This window comes from Lissotriton vulgaris, chromosome 2_1 (genome assembly GCF_964263255.1).
Source record: "Lissotriton vulgaris chromosome 2_1, aLisVul1.2, whole genome shotgun sequence".
NCBI classification, from domain to species: Eukaryota; Metazoa; Chordata; class Amphibia; order Caudata; family Salamandridae; genus Lissotriton; species Lissotriton vulgaris.
The window spans coordinates 1,536,888,921-1,536,911,843 of record NC_141687.1 but is presented as its reverse complement, the minus strand read 5'-3'; positions in this window follow the sequence as shown (position 1 = coordinate 1,536,911,843).

Below are 22,923 nucleotides of genomic sequence, written 5' to 3'. Positions count from 1 at the left end.
TTTCATATTGTGAATTATATTTGATTCTTTATTTATTTATTTATTTATTTATTTAAAGAGTTTTATATAGCGCTGGCTGGACCCGAAGGTATCAGAGCGCTTTACATGAGAATCAACAATCAACGATGTAACAGAACAAATTCACCCATTACACACTACATCAAAAAAGAGGCAATTCAATTAGGAGTGGAGAGAAAGGAGAGAGAAGTAGTGGAGGGGGCAAGGGAGGTGAGAGAGGGAGGATAAGGGAAGAGACAATAAGGAGAGACGAAAAGAAGTCTGTCTAAAAACTGACTGGGTAGGTGACGACCAAGGAGGGAATCCACAGCCCATCTCCCCTATAGCTAAACCAAGTAGCTCCATCGGGTATCAGACAAAATAGTTCAGTCTAAATACATTGAGAGAGGAGAGCAGGTGAGACATAAATAGAGGGAGGATGCCGGAGGAGAGAATAGGAGAGACAAAAGGAAGTGGAACAATGTGGTTCAACAGTACAATAGAAAAAGATCAACAATTACACATTACATCAGACAATCAGCAATACATTAGGATAGGAGAGAAAGGAGAGAGAAAGTAGTGGCTGTTAGGGGGAGTGAGAAAGTGAGGAAAGGGAAGAGACAATATGGGGAGATGCAAAGAAGTCTGTCTAAAGACCGACTGGGTTGGTGACGACCAAGGAGGGAGTCCACGGCCCATCTCCCCTATAGCTAAACCTGGTAGCTCCATCGGGCATCAGACAAAATAGTTCAGTCTCAACAAATTGGAAGAGGAGAGAAGGAGAGACATAACCAGAGGGAGGATGTGGGAGGAGACATCAGGAGAGACGAAGGGGAGTGGAACAATGTGGTTCAACAATATAAAAGAAAAATATCGACAATTACACATTACATCAAACAATCAGCAGTACATTAGGAGAGGAGCGAAAGGAGAGAGAAAAGTAGTGGGGGGTAGGGGAGGTGAGAAAGTGAGGATAGGGGAAGAGACAATAAGGAGAGACAAAAAGAAGTCTGTCTTAAGCCCGACGGGGTAGGCGACGACCAAGGAGGGAATCCATGGCCCATCTCCCCTATAGCTAAATCATGTAGCTCCATTGGGCATCAGACAAAATAGTTCAGTCTCAATGCATTGAGAGAGGAGAGGAGAGACATAACTAGAGGGAAATGTAAATCAGCGTATATGATATTTATTGTGGTACCACTTATTGCCTAAGGTGAAAGCCACCATATCTTGACCAACAATTTCTTAAGGGTGAGACAGCCTTGAAATATTTTGAGATATTTCTGAGTCAAATGTGGATAAGTCTTTACTCTGGACTAATGTGGATTTGAAAAGTATGAAGCCCTATATATTTAATTATGCTATTGGAGCCATTTGTCAATCCACAATGACAATATGTATACATTTCTTCAACAGCATAGGTAAATGCATAGTGTGTGATACATTGATAAGCCACTTCAGTACTGCAATCATATGATATGTTGTAACTTTGCACTATAACTGAGTTACTTGAGGTAATTGTTACCATTGTGAAATTGCCAAAGGCTTTCTGTTTCTACAAATATTGATACAACATTGCAGTATTTGACACATATTGATGCATATTTTACTTTTAGTGTATGTCAATATTGCAGTTTTTGGACCTTGTAGACGCAGTGCCCAAAGGTATTTTTGGTGTATATCCTTACTGATGACATAGGTTTACTATCCTGGAGAACAAAGGCCAACCGTTCAGAGGTTTTCTACAGTTCATTTAGAGAAATTAAGATGATTAAGTGACAAGGTCATAATTGTTGTAGGGGCTATCATGGGAATTACAAACTGTGACCAAACAGTTTGAGAAGATTTTCCCTACATGCATGAGATGAAGTAAATAACTAATGTTTGTGAGCCTTTTAGCAGGTGCAGTATGGAAACTAGGAAAATGTTTTGTGCTCCAAGTTATTGACCAGTTCTATTCACACAGCTGCAATAAAACGTCAATCTCTTGCTGTCTACAAAAGTATGATCATAGCCGCAAAAAAATCCTTCTATTCAGATCAAATAGAACAAGCAAAAAATTCAAGCCGAAAGCTTTACGAAATTACTAAATCCCTCTCAGGCCATATCCAAGACTTAACACCACCACCATCTCAAACTATGTGTTATGCATTGGCAGATTTCTTCTTTTCTAAAGTGGATGACATCTACCAGGCATTTTCCTGTAAATCTGCCGATACTTCACACATCCCAACAGAACCCTTGACATTGAGAAAACACCAAACTCCAACTTTTCCTAATTTTACAGCAATAACGGATGACCAAATATTGAGCATTGTATCAACCATTAAATCAGGCTCCATACTTGATCCTTGCCCATCTTCAGTCCTCCTCCCACTGATGGACTCAATAATACCTGTTTTGACACAGGTATGTAACTCCATACTGTGCTCAGGTAACTACCCTCAGTTCTTAAAAACTACGCTGCTTAAACCTCTCCTAAAGAAACCAGGAGCAGACAAGACCGAATTAAAAAACTACCGGCCAATTGCCAATCTGCCTTTCCTGGCCAAAGTGGTGGAAAAGGCCATGAATATTCAGTTATCAGAATATATTGAGAGGTATAGTTTACTTGATGATACCCAGTTCGGGTTTCGGAAACATCATGGGACAGAAACGGCCCTGATTAAAGCCGCTGACGATGTACGCCGAATTAGAGATCTTGGCGGAACCGCAGTACTGATACTGCTTGACCTCTCAGCGGCGTTCGACACGGTCGACCATAAGATCTTGGTCGACCGTGTCGAGAAGATGGGCATTTGTCACACAGCCAAAGAACTCCTAGCCACTTTTCTCTCGGAGAGAACTCAAGCAGTCACCCTAGGACCTTACCAATCTGCTAAGTTGACGCTCCCATGTGGGGTACCTCAAGGCTCATCCCTGAGTCCGACACTATTTAACATCTATGTGTCGGACCTTGCTAATGTCATCAAGGCACACGGGATGGGCCTTACCTCATATGCTGATGACACGCAATTGGTTATGGCCATAAAGGGAGATGGACCAGAAGTGGCCCAACGCTTTCAGAGGGGAATGACGGAGATAGGAAATTGGATGGCAACCAACTGCTTAAAACTTAATTCAGAAAAGACTGAAGTACTATTATTTGGCCCTCTGTCACCCAGCTGGTCAGCTGAATGGTGGCCAGCCAGTTTTGGAGCCCTTCCCAAACCAGTCCCTAAGGTCAGGAATTTGGGTGTCATCTTTGATGATGGCCTCAATTTCATGGACCATGCAAATAAAGTGGCTTCCACAGCCCACTATAAGCTCCGCATGATTAAAAAAATCAGTCCTTACCTCCCAGTGACGGCTATTAAAACCTTAGTCAGTTCCCTGGTTTTATCGTCACTGGATTACTGTAACGGTCTATTTCTAAATACACAATCTAGAGTCCTGAGGAAACTACAGTCAGTACAAAATGCCGCAGCTCGCCTGGTTTTTGGAATTCCAAAATATGTATCCATTTCAGATGCAATTTCACGACTACACTGGCTGACGATCCAGAACCGGATTAAATTTAAATCATTATGCATTGTCTATAAGACACTTAATGGACAAGGCCCACACTCATTGAGTGAGCAACTGAAACCATACCAGCCTTCTCGCCAACTTCGTTCCTCCAATAATAATCTTTTAGTGATTCCCCGCGTAAAAACAGTATCGTGGGGCGACCGTCGTTTCACGGTCGCGGCACCTAAATTGTGGAACTCCCTCCCGCTGGACATAAGAACCTGTCCAACGCTGCTCCAGTTTCGCAGGAGACTTAAAACATGGCTGTTCACTCAATAACTCTTTAAAGGTATTGCTCAGATAACCAACATCATTTAGACTACTGCAAACAATCAGCGCCAAGACGCCTTCGGGTATATGTTGCGCTTAACAAATAGCAATAAATAAATAAATAAATAAATAAATAAATAAATAAATATATTTAAATTACTTCCCACCCTATTCCCCTATAAACCCACAACCCGCTACGGAACTAATAACACAAAATTCAAAATAATATACATTAATAACTATTAAAATTCTACAACATATATTAAAATAACAAACAATTCTCATTAAAAAAACAAAAATACATAACATTATTAAAAAATTGATATTTTTGTAAACTATATTTTTGTAAACAATATTTATTACAACTATATTATTGTTATTGATATTACTTACCTGTCAGTCGATATTCTGGTCAAACTATATTTTTGTTATCAATATTTCTTCAATTCAATATTTCTGCTGGGATATTTATGTCAGACGATATTTCTCCGTTGATATTCCTGCTCTGCACCGTCTAAACCTTACACTGATCTTACTGTTAGCCTTAATTTAAACCTAGCCCATTTACTAACCCTAAACTTTTACATTCAATTATCAGAGTACTAACCATGAGCAAAAACATTACCCTATGCAAAACCCTAAAATTAAATCCTAGCCTTAATTCCAAGCTTAAATTTAATTTAGCCTTATGTCTTACCCTAGCTCTATATTTTAGGAGTGCCCCAAAGCCCATCCATAACCCTAACCCAATCACTTGCCTTAGCTGTAACCCCAGTGCTAACTTTTCATAAACTTTAACATTAACCTAATTTAGCAATAAGGCAATCGTAATGTAATGATGCCAAGATCATCAGAAATGTAAAATAAATGTTTTAGTGTCTTATGGATTTTCCATTATATTAATCAATATCAACATACAAGGTTTTCACTTTTTTATTTTATTTTTGTCAAAATAGTTTCTTACTTTTCACTTACTACTATTTCTATGCTTCAAAGATTACGGCGCTGCTTTTCACCATGTATATCGCAGCAAACTCTGGCAGAAGCTGGAAAAATGAGGGATTCCCGGGCCACTTCTAAAACAGCTGATACTACCACACACCAACACTTGGGTTATGATCAAACTGGGATCTGAAACGCACCTTTCAAGGCAAATCACTACCACCAAAGGTCTAAAACAAGGATGCGTTCTATCCCCCATGCTGTTTAACCTTTTCCTTGCAGATCTTCCTGGAGAATTGGACAAAACTAAATCGCATGCCCGGAGGCTGGGTGACATCTCGCTACCAAATCTCCTCTTTGCAGATGACCTAGTCTTAATTATTCGGTCCCCTATCGGACTACAACATCTGCTGGAAACACAAACGAATTCTCAATAAACAATGGATTAAAGATTAACATAAACAAACAAAAAGCTATGTCAGTGAATTATAAAAAAAAACTAAAAAACTTGCATGGTTCCTGGACAGACAGAGGCTAGACCACGTAGCCACTTACAAATACCTAGGTGTTATTTTTGACAGCAGAGTGTAGTATTTCCATACAAAAGAAGAGGCTTGGTAGATTTCTTCATATGAGTTAATTCATTACAAAGGATCCCATCCAACAGCAACCAGGAGACAGCTACAACTGAGCAGCATTCGTCAAAACCCCAATGACCTCATCACACTCCAGTTCCATGAAAGCATGGAACTTAAGTAGGCTTATAATTCCAGCAGTAAAGTATATCACACATCTCCCTCTTATAATAACTATGTACACATACTGAAACAGTATTAATGAACAAGGAATACAATTATGAATAATCCTCAAGATATGATGGACGTTTTGTTAACCTCAAAGACCGACAAAGATGATTATTTCCATTCCTGTTGGTAGAATGACAAGGACGATTAGCTTCACCATTATCAGAAGCAGCATCTCTTCCATCCATGTGTCCTCAAGAACAGCCATCGTTTCCACGCAAGACATAGTTGGATTTTGACCTTACAATGACCACTCTGTTGCGATTCCATATTCAATGGTCCTGAGTTTTTACAGCATTATTAAAAACTTTTATGACTAACATTGGCTTAAGAAATTTAGAATTGCCAACACCAAACAAACCTGGATGTCTAATGGCAACCCAATCCCCCACCTTAACCAAGGTTTCTTTTACAGATTTTTTTAGATCAAAATACTTTTTCCTTTGCTGAGCCTCATGTTCTTCTCTAGCATACAAATCCTCTCTATTAATACTGTCATTTCTACCTTTTACCCTGCAATAATCATTGACCCAGTATGGTTCCAAATTACCATTGGCATACCGTCCACGAAATAAGAGAAAAGGAGACTTTCCAGTTGTGGAATGAGAAGTTAATCTGTATTCATATATTTTTTGTAACAAACTTCACTCTTCTACTCAAGATGTGTGGATTTTGCTAAAGTAATGGTCTCTTTCACTACCCTGTTTAACCTCTCAATCATTCCATTTATTTCAGGATGATACAATGCACAAGTCTTGTGGACAATCGCACTTTGTGAAAGAAAATCCTCCATTTAATTAGATATCAGCTGCACACCATTATCAGTTAATATAGATCTTGGATTTCCCTCTCTAGAGAATAATTCCTTTAGACATTTTATAACACTCTGTGTTTCTATACTCAACAGGAAAAATACCTTGGCCATCTTGAAAACATATCCATAATGACCAATAAAAAAGTTTGGGAAACATTATGATGAATGGGACCTAATAAGTCTAAAGCAATATCCTCCCACGGGCATTTAGGACGTCTTCTCACTACCATGGATTGCACTCTAGGAGACTTAGATTTATCACTTAAATTACATGCGACACAGTCAAGTATTTCCCTCTCAACAAATGTATCCATTCCAGGCCAACAATATGAACTTCGCAACCTCTCTTTAGTTTTTGTGATACCAGAATGTGGAACATGAGCCATCTCCACTAATTCCTTCCTCAGACTCACAGGGGGAACCAATCTTGTACCTCGAAACAGTATCCCCTTATCTACTTGTCAATTCATGTCTTACACCTGATGATGGTGAAGATGTTGAAGAATGATGACCTTCATCATTCTTCACCATTCAAAGTCTGTTTTGTTAACATTTAAAATCTAGGAAGAGCCCACATCAATTGCAAGAAGCTTTATATGCCCTTGATATAAAGATATAGATTTAAACTTATTAATCCATCAGGCATTAGAGAATAATATAAAGTCATTTAAGAAAGGTGATTGCTGATATCCTCACCTTTCAAAAATGCAGATATTGAAGTAAAATTCATTCTTTGAAGAAGTAGTAAATCTTCTTTCTGAGTTGAGATCCTTTGAAGCTGCCGAATATGCCAGTGTAATATTTCCACATTAAAGAGGAGTCTTGGTAGATTTCTTCATATAAGTTTATTCATATAAGTTTATTCATTACAAAGGATCCTATCCAACAGCAACCAGGAGACAGCTACAACTGAGCAGCATTCTTCAAAACCCCAATGACCTCATCACACTCCAGGTCCATGGAACTTAAGTACGCTTATAATTCCAGCAGTAAAGCAGATCACACAGAGGTTCGTTTAAACCTCAACTAGAGGCCATCCATCGGAAGGGCACAACATTCTACTTCTCAATGAAACCCCTGAAGAAAGTTCTCCCCGACAGGTCACTGGATCCCCTCCTACTGGTCATCAGAGCACGTTTACAGCCAATGCTCACATATGGCAGTGAACCCATGCAAAGGAAAGACGCCACAGCTCTAGACAAAATATTCAGTAGAGCATATAGGGCAATCTTCATCTGCCGAACTAGGTCTCCCCTGCCCAAATCCGCCTCAAATGTGGTCTCCAGAGACAAACGGTGGGGAGAAGAGGTGCCTACATAAAAAGCTGGCGCAAAAACAAAGGCGCTGAGCGAGGATATTTAAACGCCCCCCTCTGGACCGAACTGTCTATCTGAGAGAACTCACCCGCCAGGAAGTATCTACTAGAATCACTGGAGTACCTGGGACTAACAAACACCCCGGGAGTCATCCACAGACAACAAATGCTTCAAAAAGGTGGTAATCAAAATGATATCATCCATAGAAGATAAAGAGACTCTGGCCAAGAGGGCCCATGGATGGACAGTGCTGAAAGATTATAAAGCTCCTAAACCGCAGGAATACCTGAAAATGGGTCTCAAGCAGACGACAAAAAACACATTTTTAAATCTACGCTTCAGCATCCTCCCAATACTGCCCCACTTGGCACCTTGGAAAAGGGGAGCAGACGAACACCTTTGTCGTCTTTGCAGAACAGGGAAAGAGGACCTAATACATATAATTTGCATCTGCCTAAACCTGATGGACATAGGTGCTCCTTACTCCGAGTACTATGGAACCAAAAGGGCATAACAAGTTGCAGACAGGCTGTGATACTGTGCTTTAAACCTGAAGAGATCCAGCTAAATTGCAGACTAACAAAGTATTTTGATATAGTGGCCAGAAGACTCAAGAGCTAGCCATACGGTTCATCCGAAATACAGTAAGCAACAGCATTTCAATCTAATGAAAGAACAGTCCGCTAAGACACTTGCCAAGTCACAACTACGCTTTGGCATACTGTGGCACATTCACTTTACAAACTTAGAAAAGGACTATACCAAAAATGTAATTGAGACTTTTATGATTTTATAGAATGTAACTTTTATAACATAAATGTAAAACAAGGTTTAAATGGTATTTTAATGATGGAAGTTTTTAATATTGTGAGTTTTAATTAACTGTACAATTATTATTATTTTTTTTTATTTATTTATTCAAAAACACATGAGTCGGTTAGTACAGAAACACAAAGAAAAAAAAAAACGAAAGGGAGACAATTTTGTCGAACAAGTACATCTCCAGCTCTTGTCATTTTGGAGCATACAATACAACAATATAAACAAGCAAATTGATAAAATAAAACACCAGAAAAAGAAAACCTGTTATTAGATATGCTTTTCATGAAGACAGTCTCAATTAGATCCAGCAAGAAATTATAAACAATGCACACAAATCGCCCCTTACATCTCCAAATAATTTGTAACTGATCCCCAAATCTGTTCCCCGATCTTCTTTCTGCAGGAACTCTTTAAAGCATAAAGACTGTGCTCCATATTAGGTGCCCATTTCAACACCCAATAATATCTGCGTTGCTGATAATTGTATCCGACTACCCACAATTGCCGAAACACATTTTTCTATCTGAGACAGCAAGGGGGTTAATACAGTACATGTACAAAAAATGTGAACATCATCCGCTGAAACAAACCCACAACTAAAGCATTTACCAATTGCATCTCCCGACCATTTGGACACCTTGTCTGGGGTATAGTACAAATTATAAATTGATTTAAAATGTTGCGCCAACAACTTTGCAGACAAGAATACATCTTTGGCCATATCTAATGAATTTTCTATTTGAATGTCCTGTCTGCCTAGTTTAACACACCATTTACTATTCTGTTGCTCTAGATCATTTTCTTTGGTGTCTAACAAATGCTTATATAAAGCTCCAATCCTAACCCCTTTCATAATGTCCTCGATCAAAGAATTCGATTTAAAATTACCTCCAATACACGTTAAACAGTTACGAATCTGTAGAGAATATTGTTCTTGTAGTTGTTCAAAAGATTTGCAGTAACTAACTTCATACAGGTCACCCACCACTCTAATGCCTTTCTCCCTCCAATTATATACTATTCTATCCCACATATCTAAAGGTAAGAAAAAAGACGATGAGAATGGAGTGTACCATGTTATTTTCCCAAGGCCCAATAGCCTCCTGACTGTATGCCAGAGGTCCTATTACCTTAAAACGGATGCGTTTGTAATAATTTTGTTCTAAATACTTAAATAGACAATTTTTTACTTTTACCCCCAGAAGCATTTGATAGATCGATGGACAATCTGCAGGTCTTGTTTGGTCATTGCCGGTTAATAAAATTCCCATTCCTTGCAACATACAAGCATAGTAATAGAGTGTAAAATCTGGTAACGACCATCCCCGTATATTTTTTGGCAGAATCATGAAGCGCCTAGCCCTACTAGCTTTCCCTCCAGACCACATAAAGCGCATACATATTGCCTGCAGTTGTTCTAAATTAGTCTTAGGAACTTCTAGGGGTATACATCAGAAAAAATATAAAATTTGAGGAAGAATCAGCATTTTTAATAGGTTACATCGTCCCACTAATGAAAGATATAAACACTCTGCCTGATCTAATTTTTTCCTAACACCGACTAGGAGCTGGTCCCAATTAACTTTGACTAGAGAAGTTGTACAAGCTCGTAATGTAACTCCTAGATATACCACCTCCTGACATAATCTAGAATCGGTATAGCTTGGTACATTTATACTGAGTAGCTGGGTTTTTGCCGAATTTAATTTGTATCCTGAGGATTTACCAAATTCTACCGCTAATTGCTCTATAGCCTGCATTGCCATGGTAGGTTTAGACGTGACCACTGCCACATCATCAGCATATGCCAACACCTTAACCTGATATATATGCACCTTTAGCAGGATTATATTGATAATAGAGTCCAGCATTCTTAAAAAAGGCTCAATGTATAAGGGAAATAATAAGGGGGAGCAGGGGCACCCCTGTCTAGTCCCCCTACAAATGTGTACTACCGCTGATTCCAAGCCCATGGTACTGATCCGGGCTACCGGATGCTGATACAGAACCTGTACTGATTTGATAAATTCAGGGCCAAAACCTCGACTCTTCAAGTTATCCCACAAAAAAGACCTTGCCACGCGGTCGAAAGCCTTCTCGGCGTCCAATAAAATTAAACAAAAAGGTTCCCTTGTTGCCTTAGCTTAGTCGAGCAACGTTATCACTCGTCTAACATGATTAGTAGTACTACGTTGGGGAATAAACCCATGTTGTATTTTTGAAACAAGACCTGAAATAACCATAGAGAGTCTATTCACTAAAATGAGTATATTTTACTGTCTACATTTAGGAGCGATATAGGGCGATGTGAGATCCCGGTAGATTAATTGGCTTGCCCTTTTTATGAAATACCACTATAGTTGCTTCTTGCCAAGTTTTGGGGGCAAATCCTTTCTGTGCTGCTAGCATTGTTACCAAGAGATCCTATTTTAGGAGCATAAAAAACGTTTTATATATTTCTAAAGGTAATTTATCTGGACCAGCAGCCTTTCCCAGTGCCAGTCCGTTTACAGCAAGTTCTAATTCCTTCAGAGTGATAGGCGCATCTAGCATTACCTTATCATCTTCCGAAAGGTCCTTCAGACAGTGTTGACTAATCAATAATGCAGCATTATCACCATCATACTCACCCCCCTGATATAGCATCTCATAAAACTGCCTGAATACCTCCAGAATACCCTGCTCGTCCTTAACAGAATCACCTTTCTGATCTAATACCTCATCGATCCGCTGGGCTGCCGCGTTTGCTCTTAATCTTTGGGCGAGACATCTTCCACTTGCCTCGCCATATTCATAATGGCTTTGTTTTTTAGCAAAACATTTTTTAGCTGCTTCCTGGGACCACCTCAGATTTATCCTTGCCTTCAGACGCGCTACTTCATTAATCTCTGCATCTATGTTAATCCCGTCCTGTATCCCTACCACGAGTGCCTCTTCGGCCATGATCAACTCCTGATAAAATGCCTTTATTTCTGCAGCTTGTTTTGTTTGATTATACAGACCCCAACTCAGTACCTCCCCACGAAAAGCAGCCTTAAAACAATCCCACACACAACCTACGTTACTGCTCCCCTGATTAATGTTAAAAAAAGATAGAATCCACTCCTTCATATGTTCGATAAAGAATTGTTTAGTCAATAATTTGCGGTCGAAAGAGAACTGTTGTGGATGCTTACTAGAAATGATGCTAGATAAGGTCAGTACAACTGGCCCGTGGTCTGATGTCACTCTAGGATATACCTGGATTGCAGCCGCATTTAACATCAATATAGAAACAAAAAAATAGTCTAAGCGAACCAATGTGCGATGTGGAAAAGAAAAAAAAGTGTACCCAGGTAATCCACCCCTTAAAACCGACCAAGCATCCACCAATCCATGGGCTGCCAGGAATTCCTGCAATGCTTTGAATACTTTCGGCTTCCTGCCTGTATATCTCAGCTTCTCGTTATTTAACACGTTGGGTGCTAGGTTGATCAGTGGTGTGGGCCAAGCTGCCAATTCTACATTTAAAAAGTTAAGAGTTTCTGCCTCATCTAGGTTTGCTCCATATGCAACACACACAGTAACTTTACTGTTGCCCACCACACATTCTGCTATCGCCCAGCATCCGATTGTGTCCTCCCTGTGGTAGCTATATGAGTCTTACCAAGAGTTGCCACTCCTCTGGCCGCCCCTGAATATTTAGTGCAAACTATTAAATTGAACCCCAGTTCTGTTAACAAATGTCTATTAGACCAAACCACGTGGGTCTCTTGTAGGCATATGATGTCACATTGCAAAGCCCGTATCTCTTGTGTAACTCTTCGTCTTTTCTCCACTGAATTCAGCCCTCTAACGTTCAGTGTGCCCACTCTTAAACCCTGACCTGCCATTTCGCCACTTCATATTTTGCACCTTTGCTCCAACTGAATTTCCCCAATTGCTCCTCAACATCAACAAAATACAAGTTTCTTCCCAACCCTAACTCATGTGTTATTTTCTTTTTCCTCCCCAGGTCCCCACTCCCCCACTTGGTCCCTCCCCCCACCCTCCCACACTCGCCACCACCCTTAACGAGGCTTAGGGACCATATCCTCTGCGATGCAGAAGTGCCTTCACTGCGTGTCATGACTCCCCTTCTCCCCCCACAAATTTGTTATTGTTCCACACACATGATCAACAGCCTTTCTTCAGGCTGATTATATCCACCGTTAGAATGTCCTCCATAAATACTGCTTCAAGAGCCAGCAAAATCTGCATTACATCATACATGTAGTATTTCTCTCATACACAAATAGTCAGAGGGCTCAGGCCTCTATCTGCAACTAAGTCAATCATTCCATTGTCTTTGTAAGAATTCAGGCCCTTAACCCCAGGGCACCAATTGCCTACTTGATATTCCTGTTTCCAATGCTGACTCCAGAATTAAATTTACCTAAAGAGAAATTATATGAGGGGAGAACAAACTTCTTATGTACTATAGCTGATAGCTTCGGAACAAAACAGAGTTGCAGCTCCAACACCCCTAAATGCCCATAATCACCCTCTTAACTTATAAAACAAATTCAATACTCTCTCACAAGTGCAGTATGTCCATTATAGTCTGTTCCTGAGATTTCAGTAATTGAGATTAAGTTTTCGCCTCTTTGTTGATTTGATCCAAATATACCTGAGCCTCAGACCCAGAAGCTAAGTTCCGCATTTGATTTTTGAAGATAGTCTTCAATTTGGCTGGGTTAAGTAGAAAACATTGAGCACCTTTTGCCTGGAATGGTGCAATTAATTTCCGCATTTGCCATCTCTCATTCACCGTTGTTGGGCAAAAGTCTGGGCGAACAAAAAACTCACACCCAGCCGCGTTCCTCCTTTTCTCTGGACGTGCAAGATCATACAAAGCCTCTCTCAGAAGAAAATTATTTAAACGGATCAAGATGGCCCTTGGATATGCTTTCTGTCCATTGTCACGCCGACGATTCACAAAGGGGAACATATGTGCGCGAATGATTTCAATTTCCCAATTCCATGATTTCAATACCGGAAAGGCCTCACTGAACACCTGAATAATGAATCTACGAGGGTCCGACCCCTCTTTACCTTCCGGAATACCCAGGACACGTAAGTTATTGCACCTAGCGCGATTCTCAAGGTCTGTGAGTTTCCAGTCTGTGTCCGACTTTGATTTTTGCAGTGTTTCAATGGCAGATTGATGTTTCCCAGGCTATCTTCAGTTGAGGAGACTCGCTGTTCCTCCTCCGTCACCCTGGTGGTTACCTCAGTACAAGTTTTCACTAGGCGCCTTACTGTATTTTGAAGCTTTTTCACGGCTCCTTGTGTCCGCAATCCTTCAGCCCTAGTCTCGTTCGGGTGAGCCATTACGCTTTTGTATATCAGCCCCAGAGTGACTGCATCTTCATTTATCTCCTCTTAATCCAAATAGAACTGGGCACATTGAGTACCTTGGTTCTGGTCTAAATTTCCTACCACTTCTGGGATTTTCCTGACTGTCTGACAGATTGCACCATGTTCATAGCCATCCTGTTCTTCCTCATTCGGCATTGTCCCCCAGTCACCTAGGTTACTTAGACTGTCCTCATCATTTCCTTCATTTTCCTTATCTGATGGAGAGGTCAGATCTGACATTGAATAACATTTTCCATCTGAGCCTGCATATTCTGACCCGTTGCCGCTCTCAACCCCCAGATTAGTGTCTGGACCTATAATATTATCCCTCCCATTTCGATTTCAGTTTCCTGTACAATAACGCTAATCTCCTCTATTCTATTCTACTGCTATTTATCCCTTCTATCTTTAATCTGGCTCATGATAATTAGGCCCATCTTTAAGTAATATTTAGCCAAACACAGAGAGACTTGAGGCAGCCCTTCTTGATTATTGTGTGTTTGTAAAAATAATGTTGACATTAACGCCCTTTTAATTTGTTTAAGCTAGGGTCGAATTGCATTGAGATTTTTAGATGTCCAGTTCAGAATAATCAATAGTCCTGCTACATGTGTGGATATAAAGGATAACAGGCTTCCTTTGACCCCTTGCATGCTTTGAACGGGACGTCAGGGTGGGCGTGTGTGGAGGATAGCCAGGGGCCGCCTGAATCCCACCCACTATTTGAATCGCCCGCACAGCGTGAAAATGTGCGCCGCATGCAAGGGGTTAACAGAGTATCAAGACACATATTAAATCTCATTTTTTCAAGTTAATCTCATTCTGTCACACTGATCCAATACAACCCCTTTTCTTGAAACACACTTGTCAAGAAGCTGATTTGATTAAAATATATCTGGCCATGATTCATCTGTCTAGTGTATCCAATTTTCACTTTAAGTGAAATTCATTGAGTGCAAACACACTTGGATATCATATTGTTGTTAGATTGATTTAACTTTGTATCTGAATTTAAGAGGAGTGTATCCATTACATTATGTATTTTCTCCAACTTGTTCATGTGCATCAACTCTTAAAGATTGTGAGATACTATTTTCATCTCCTTGCATTCTGACTTTAAAAAAAAGATAAATTCATATAAATCAGATAAGTAAATATAAAAATTAACTCAGTTGGATAGGTCACTATCCAACAGATGTTTTTCTCATGATTGCAGGGATTTTTTTAAAAAAAAGGTCATTCAGGTAGGTGTAGTTAAAGCCTAAATCTAGATGTATAATGTCGGTTCATTTTTAACCAGAAAAAATGTAGGTAGTAAAATACTGAGATTGACTAGAAATATTACAATAACTTTAACTGATGATGTGGTCCTATTATAATGTACTTACTTGGCATTGTGGAACAGCAGTGCTGCAAAATGTACATCAGGTGCATCTTCCCAACCAAATTATCCTTCCAACTAAATAGTTTGAAGTTGGACTACTGCTTCTTCTGACTTACAAATTTCCAGATCCCTAACCTCATAATGTATCACACTTCTCACTTTTTATTCAGGATCCTTTAAAAATCTTTTAACATTAACTGGACACGCATAAGTATTGGTATAATCTAACATATTGATTTAATTAAGTTTATTTTACGTTCTGAAATGTACCTTCAGTGTTTCTAGATAATGCTCCACATTCTCTTTCTATGATTGTGCATGAAAGGCATTTGTATTTAATCTTATTTCTGCAAATGTATTGGATTAAACAAAACTCAGGATATTATAGTGTATCTTCTAAGGTAACTCACCAAAATGTTTGATTGAATTGGCAAAAGGCAGGATAGGTACAGCTAACATCATATTGTTGTAAAAAAACGGGTACAAAATCAATAATATCCTTTAAATGACATACAAGGTGCTACATGAAGTTTGTAGGGCTATCGCACACTGTTCACGGGATTCACAGGTGAAAAAGTAACCCAGAGTGCTATCACATGTAGAAAAAAATAGGTTTTCACAAAGGTTTGTGGGGCACCAGGCATCAATCCTATACTCTAGTTGGTTCAAAACATTAGTTGGCAACCACTGTTTTTGGATGAATGGGGCTCAATGAGAAATGCAGGTCTGTGGCTGTTTAGGAGTCATAGAATAATTGACCCGGCCATTATTTGTGTTTTTCCACTATTGTATTACTGCTCATTGTTTATGAGCTGTACTGTCAGCAGCACCTTCACATACCGGTGGAAATTCTGAGTTAAATCGGTGCGCTTTACAAAGTCCAAAAGCATAACATCCGAAGCAAAGCTGTGCTCTGTTTCAATAAGCACTTTCATGATGTAGCCATGGGGCTGTGCCCTGGTCTTGTTCTGCTGTACAGACATTGTTGCATTCTGTGCAATTGTTTTTCTCAACATTGCACTTACAGCAACTCAGAAAATATCAAAGCTGGTGCATGTCCTGCAGACAGCAGAGACTTGAAACACAAGACAAGAATTGACCTTCTCTGTTTATGAGGTGTACTGTCTATAGTTCACCGATTTAATTCATATAAATAGCCTGTAGATGACAAAATGAAGATGTTGACTTATTTTCAAAAGAGCTTAAAACAATGACAGAACCCTCACCATGAAAACAAAGAAAACAGAAAACCCATATTCCCTACATTCTGCTGATCTTCATGGGCAGAACACATACATCAAAGCAAGGGTACATTTTAGACTTAACTCTTGCAATTAACACTAAGGCAAGTCTCCTAGGCACCGAGATGGCTACACGTTATTCACCTGGATACCACACCTTGGTCAGGCTCTTCTCACAAATAGCCAGCAGAACAACAATACACATTAGACACAACTCCTAGCACCATCATGGGCACAGCATGAACCTTTCCTGAGTGTTGATATTATGAGTGCTTGGACAGCAGTCAAAAACATCATAGTTCACTATATAAAAATACATTTCATCATCCAGCAGTACTGCAGCCTTCCGAATCAACAATTTAATACATTGCCTCATTTAATTGCTTCTGCCATTAAATGTTTCCATAGCCTTGTTACAAGAGAACACACTTATAATGATGGAAAGTTATAAAAACTCCTTATTAATCCTTCAAATAAAACCATTTTGAGGAAACTCAGCAGTCTTAATATTGAACTTACCCAATTTTTGTTATCTTAGTGTGTAGGGTGTGCAAGTTTGATTTACCTCATCTTATCATATTCAATCTATTTGGAAAATATTTTGTTTAATTCAGAGACATAGGTCAAGGTAAGCTTTATACAATTTGGAGTTCTTAAGTGTGACATTAGTATATTAAATTCATTATATACGATGGAATGATTTCATTTGACATTCCCATTGCATACCTGCAGTCCTGCCAGTACTTTTCCATGCTGAAATAAAAAGAAGAAAATTTGTTTTCAGAAAATGTAGAATGGTAAAAATGTAATATTGTAAACATTGGTGTTAATTATATATCACAAATACCTAGCTCTGTGACAAATGAACCTGCAATAGAAATAGATGCAATTATTAAAATTAAAATAAAACGTTGGTTGTTGTTCATCAGTATATGTTATCTCACGTTGGAAAAGGATTCAACAGGTTGAATCTCCTGAAATGTTTTGATTATGAGGTTCTGTTGCTATTTAGGGTGTACTAAATACCCTCTCTGAAAACCTGTTTTCTTCTCTTGAGACAGTACTATATTTGTTTATAATTACACATGCATGCAACTGACGTTGTGGTATATGAAATTGATCTCTACATACTTTGTGGATTTGACTCACAGCTATCTTTGGTGCTACAATGGAATCCAAGCAACATGCTAATGTGTACTCAATGGCTTTCAATGTGAAGAAAGTGATTTGTGTGTGGTGAATTGATTTGGTAAAATTCTAGCTCAAGCAAATTTATATGTTCAGCTATTTGGAAATTACCAAACCTTGAATTTTAGAAACTTATAAAAAGAAGGTGCTTCTGATACTTCCGAGCAGTGCAGAGAAAACAAGTAGTGGGGGGGAAATAATTTGGCTTGCTGTGTTTTTAGGGCATTTATTTTAGGGCTACTGACTGAAAGGGCAATAGAAAGAATATAATAGAGGCAAACAACATTTCAGTGCAACAAGGGTCATTCATGTATTTTACAGTAGGAATAGGTAAACATACAATTACTTTTTAAGATTGTATTCACTGTTACACTTGCTGATAAGTTACAAAGGCTTCAGGAGGGAAAGCATAATTGTATTTTATCAACATGGAACATTTCCAATTCCTAATGGCTAGGAGCTAAGAATAAGAATGGTGACTAACCTTTCTCTGTAGCAATGAGTGGAGTTATAACTTTGCCTGCAAATTCTGGCAAAGGAGGAAAACAGCTTTTTTGGAAGCTTGGTAAAGTTTTCCAATTTCACCTGACTACACTTGAGGCATAACATTTCCTAGAGCTCGAAGGGCTGGTTGATGCATTGGTATAGCTGCATACCCTTCAATATCTTGCAGGTAGGATAACACCTTAGGAACCTTTTGGTGAGTGGCATCTGCTTTGTGCAGACAATAAATTACTTGATACCTTTGTCCATTGCCCTGGCACAAGTGGGTAACTCAATGTTGTTTGGCAGCGGTGCACTGGCAATTCCCTGTCACCAGATGTGCTGCCAGTTAGGTGGGGGTGCATCATTTCTCCACACCATGTGGAATTTACAAAGGATTTGTATTTGTTTAACAAATAGTATGGCCAGTGATATAAGATTTTACATTTTCTTTCAGAAACAGTTTATGAACTAGGGGCAGTCATGGCTTGAGGCCTGTCGAAGATGGTCGCTCTCCTTTGACGCTCCGCGGCATCTCAGGAGGGTTTTGTGACCTCCGTCCCACATACTACAAGCTTGCCTGTTGGAGCTGATGTCTTTTGCTCCGTGAACGCCTCCGGACTTCAATGGGCACTTTTACATGAACGGTGAGCCACCCAGTGAATTCCTTTCCTCTTTGGTTATGTGCGGCACATTTTCCTCACAAGACGTCCATCTGCCATTTTAGGTTTCGTGACGAGGTCCCGGCGCTCATCGCAACACTTATGTTTTCTTTCAGCTTGCCTTGAGGTTTGCTCGTTCTCATTATTTTGACATATTTTGACCAACTTTGAATATTTCAATGGCTCCTCACATGAGTTTTGGCTCCTGCACTTCTCTGCTTTCTCCTGCCTGATACTGCCAATGCCTTTTCAGTTAGCATTTGATCCAAGTTTTTTTGGCTCCTGCATTTTTATTATTCATACTATACTACTGAACTGAGGATATCAACAGCACATTTGTACTTGGTCACTCCTCTTGGATACTTGCTGCTACTTTAATTATACCCTCTTTTTGACTCTGCTTTCACATCTTTGTGAAGGGTGTCTTCTCTTGTGTGTGCACTTGTATCCCTTGCAGTGTATTTTTCTCCCTCAAGTTTTGCCCTCCCTCAAATATTATTGACACCCTTACTATTCTGCTTCTATTACTTGGTTTATGGGGAAAACAAAGGCTACGCGACGTTCTACACAGTCATGTAATTTGTTACTTTCTCTGGAAGACTACAATCCCTTCACCGTCCTTCAATCCAACATATAAGAATTTTCTGGCACTCCTGTTCCATCTTCAAAGGTTGCTTCTTCATGTCCCTCTAATATTCCACTTCCACCTCGAAGTCTCTACTTAAATCATCAGTCTCCTCTGCTCTCTTATCTGGCAAACATGTCAAATAAGATCCTATGTCTCCTGCTACTCCTCCTCCTCCCACATACCTTCACTTACTTCTGAACAAAATCCGTGCTCTACGTCCTCTCATGAAAGAAACCAACAACCTTCTGCAAGTTTTGGAGTATAGGTGGTCCAAATATGGAGTCTAAAGTAGCGCAGGTTGACCAATGTGTTGACTCTATTTAGGTTGTAGTGGATCAACTCCCTACAATGCAAACCAAAATTACTTCCCTTAAAAGACATTTTGAAAATCTTTAGAATCGCAATTGTCGTAATAATCTACGCTTATATGGTTTGGCAGAGGGCCTGGAATGGTCAGACCCTATAACATTTTTCAAATTCTTCCTTCCGAAAATCCTGGGTCTTCCTGAGGCTCCGATTCTCAACATCCAAAGAGCACATCACTTGAGCCATAATCCATGCTTTCCGACCTCTTGCACAAGACCGAGAGGAGTCATTATATATTTTTGAGAATACCCAGACTTGCTGAGAGCCAGGCTCAAGGGCAGAATAACCTGGCATGGCTCCAACCTCTTTTTCTCGCAGGACAATGCGAAAGAAATAGCAGACAAAAGAAAGCAATTCTTAGATATGAGACCAGCTTTACGTACTCCTAATACTCGTTTTGGCCTCTTTCATCCGTGTCTATTCAAGGTAACATATAAAAATAAGACATCGACCTATGAAGAACCAGCTTTGTTGCATCGCTTCATTGACAGTTGTAGAGTAGAGGACATGGACGTTTCCAGACCCTTCAACACATGACGTTTTTGATGCATAACCTCTCTCTATTGCAATGATGTTTATATTGCTTCTCTCATGTTTTGGTATTAACTTTTCCAGTTTCAAATTGTTTCTTCATGTTTCCTTGTTCTCTTGTTTCTTCTATTATGATTAGGTACAGATTCTTATTTCATCTGATCTTTGTGATTACTGGTTTCGTTTAAGATAGAATGTCCTCCCCCCAACCCTGCCCTGAGGTGTCTGGTCAGTTGTGTCATTTTCCTTATGCGGCTTCACCACCCCTGTTTTTGGTATGCCTTTTTTGAAGTTTTGTCTTGTCTTCTGTATATCTTTTGTTTACTTCTCTATTCCTTTTTTGTTTACTTCTTTCCTGACAATTTTCTTCTCGTTTCTATCTTGGCCCTCCCCGCTTTTTTCTTTCTTCTGTATATTCTTCTAAAACTCTTTCCTCCTCTAAGATCACATCCTACCTCCTATTTTGCGTATATTTCAACCTCTTGATGCCTTTTTGTTTCTTACTAATATGTATATTCCGCTATCTTATCTTCTTAATATTCAACTTTCTTCTTTTTTAGCTAAACTTGTTTTAACTTATCTCTTCTATTTTAAATAACAATGCATATTGTATCATGGAATGTTAACTCTTTCGCTGCGGCGGCTATTCAGCTGCAGCGCTAACGGTCGCGGGGGGGGGGCGTGCATGTGAGCTCCGCGGGTGACAGAACCGTTCCATCACGGCTCGCGGGTGAGCTGTGCTCATGACGGAACGGTTCCGTCACGGCCCCGCCCGCTCAATTAAACGCACCGCGCAGGCGCAAAATCAGCGCCGCGCAGGCCCGGCGGCCGGGCCGGGCCGTGACGGAACCGTTCCGTCATGAGCACAGCTCACCCGCGAGCCGTGACGGAACGGTTCCGTCAATAGCCTCGAAGAGGTTAAAGGTTTGGGTTGTCCCATAAAACACCAAAGGGTATTAACTTTTCTTTCCAATTCAAAATGTGATATTGCCTTACTTCAAGAAATTCATATTGTGGACAAGGAAATTGCTAAACTTAAATGGCAATCACTTGGTCATGTTTTTGCCTCCCCAGGTAATTGGAAACATGATGGTGTTGCTATTTTATATCATAAACGTTTAGATATTCAATTGCTCGCACAAGATTCTGATGATCTAGGCAGATGGGTATCTGTTTGCCTTTTAGTTACCAAAATCCCTATTACTCTTTTCAATCTTTATCCCCCTACTTCTCCCGATACTGCCTTCTGGCCGGGTGTTTTGTCCAAATTGATGGCCTGTAAAGATGATTACATATTGGTGGGAGGTGATTGTAACTTGCTAGTTGATCCTATACTTGATTCTAAGTCTAAAGCTAATTGTATTCCCTCTTCTATGCACAATCAGTTTACATCCACTATTACACAACGGTCTTTAGAAGATGCATGGAGACTTTGCCACCGCATACTTTTAGAATAGATTTTCTTTTCCCCAGTCCACTGTTCCCAATCCAGATTAGATTATTTCTTTCTTTCCCAACCCCTTGCACAACACATCACTCAATCGGAGATTTGTGCCTATACTCATTTCGGACCATGCTCCAGTATTTTTAAATATTGATCTCCTTCCTCCACTTCATTGTATCAGACAATGGAGATTTAACAATTCCTTTTTATTAGACCATAATTTTACCCCATCTTTTGAATCCTTTGCCCATACCTTCTTTCTTGAAAATTATCCCTCTCGTGCTTCTCCACGAATCACTTGGGATGCTCTAAGAGATTTCATCATTTCCTTTGTTTCCCGCAAAATAAATCTCTCTAGCTACTTTAAATTGCCTTACTACATGTATCAAGCAATTAGAGCATTCCTATTACCATACACACTCTAAATCTTCTCTGAAGGATCTCACTAAACTTAAATTTACTTTTAGTAAATTGTACACAGATAAGGCAAATTCATTTCTACTTAAAGCCTCTGCGCGATACCATGGAAGTAAAAAAAAATCGGGTAAACTCTTGGCTAATTATCAAAAAATCAAAAAAGAAAGGTCCAAAATCAACTCAATACTTGCCTCTTCTAATCGCATGCTATATAAAAATAGACATTTCAGCAGAATTTACCAGTTTTTATGAAGAGCTCCATTCTCCTGATTCCTTTATTTCTCAAAACAACATCCACCAGTATTTATCTTCCATTGATCCTTCTACATATCTTAATGTTGACTTTTCTTCATTAGATGAACCAATTCAAACACAATACCTTCTTAATTCGATTGGTTCTATTAACCATGGCACAGCGCCAGGTCCTGATGGTTTTACCATTGAGTTTTATACTCACTTTTCTCAACTACTTTTCCTCAAAAAACACCAACTTTTTCTATTTTTTATATCCTCTAAGTCCTTTCAGGATGCTCTAATTTGGCTCCTTCCCAAAGAAATTAAGGACCCCTTATTGTGTTAACCTCTTCGCTGCTGATGACGAGCTCTCAGCTCGTCATCAGCCACGGTGGTCGTGTGCGGATGACGAGCTGAGCTTCTTCATGTAACGTGGCTTTTTCAAATTTGCCG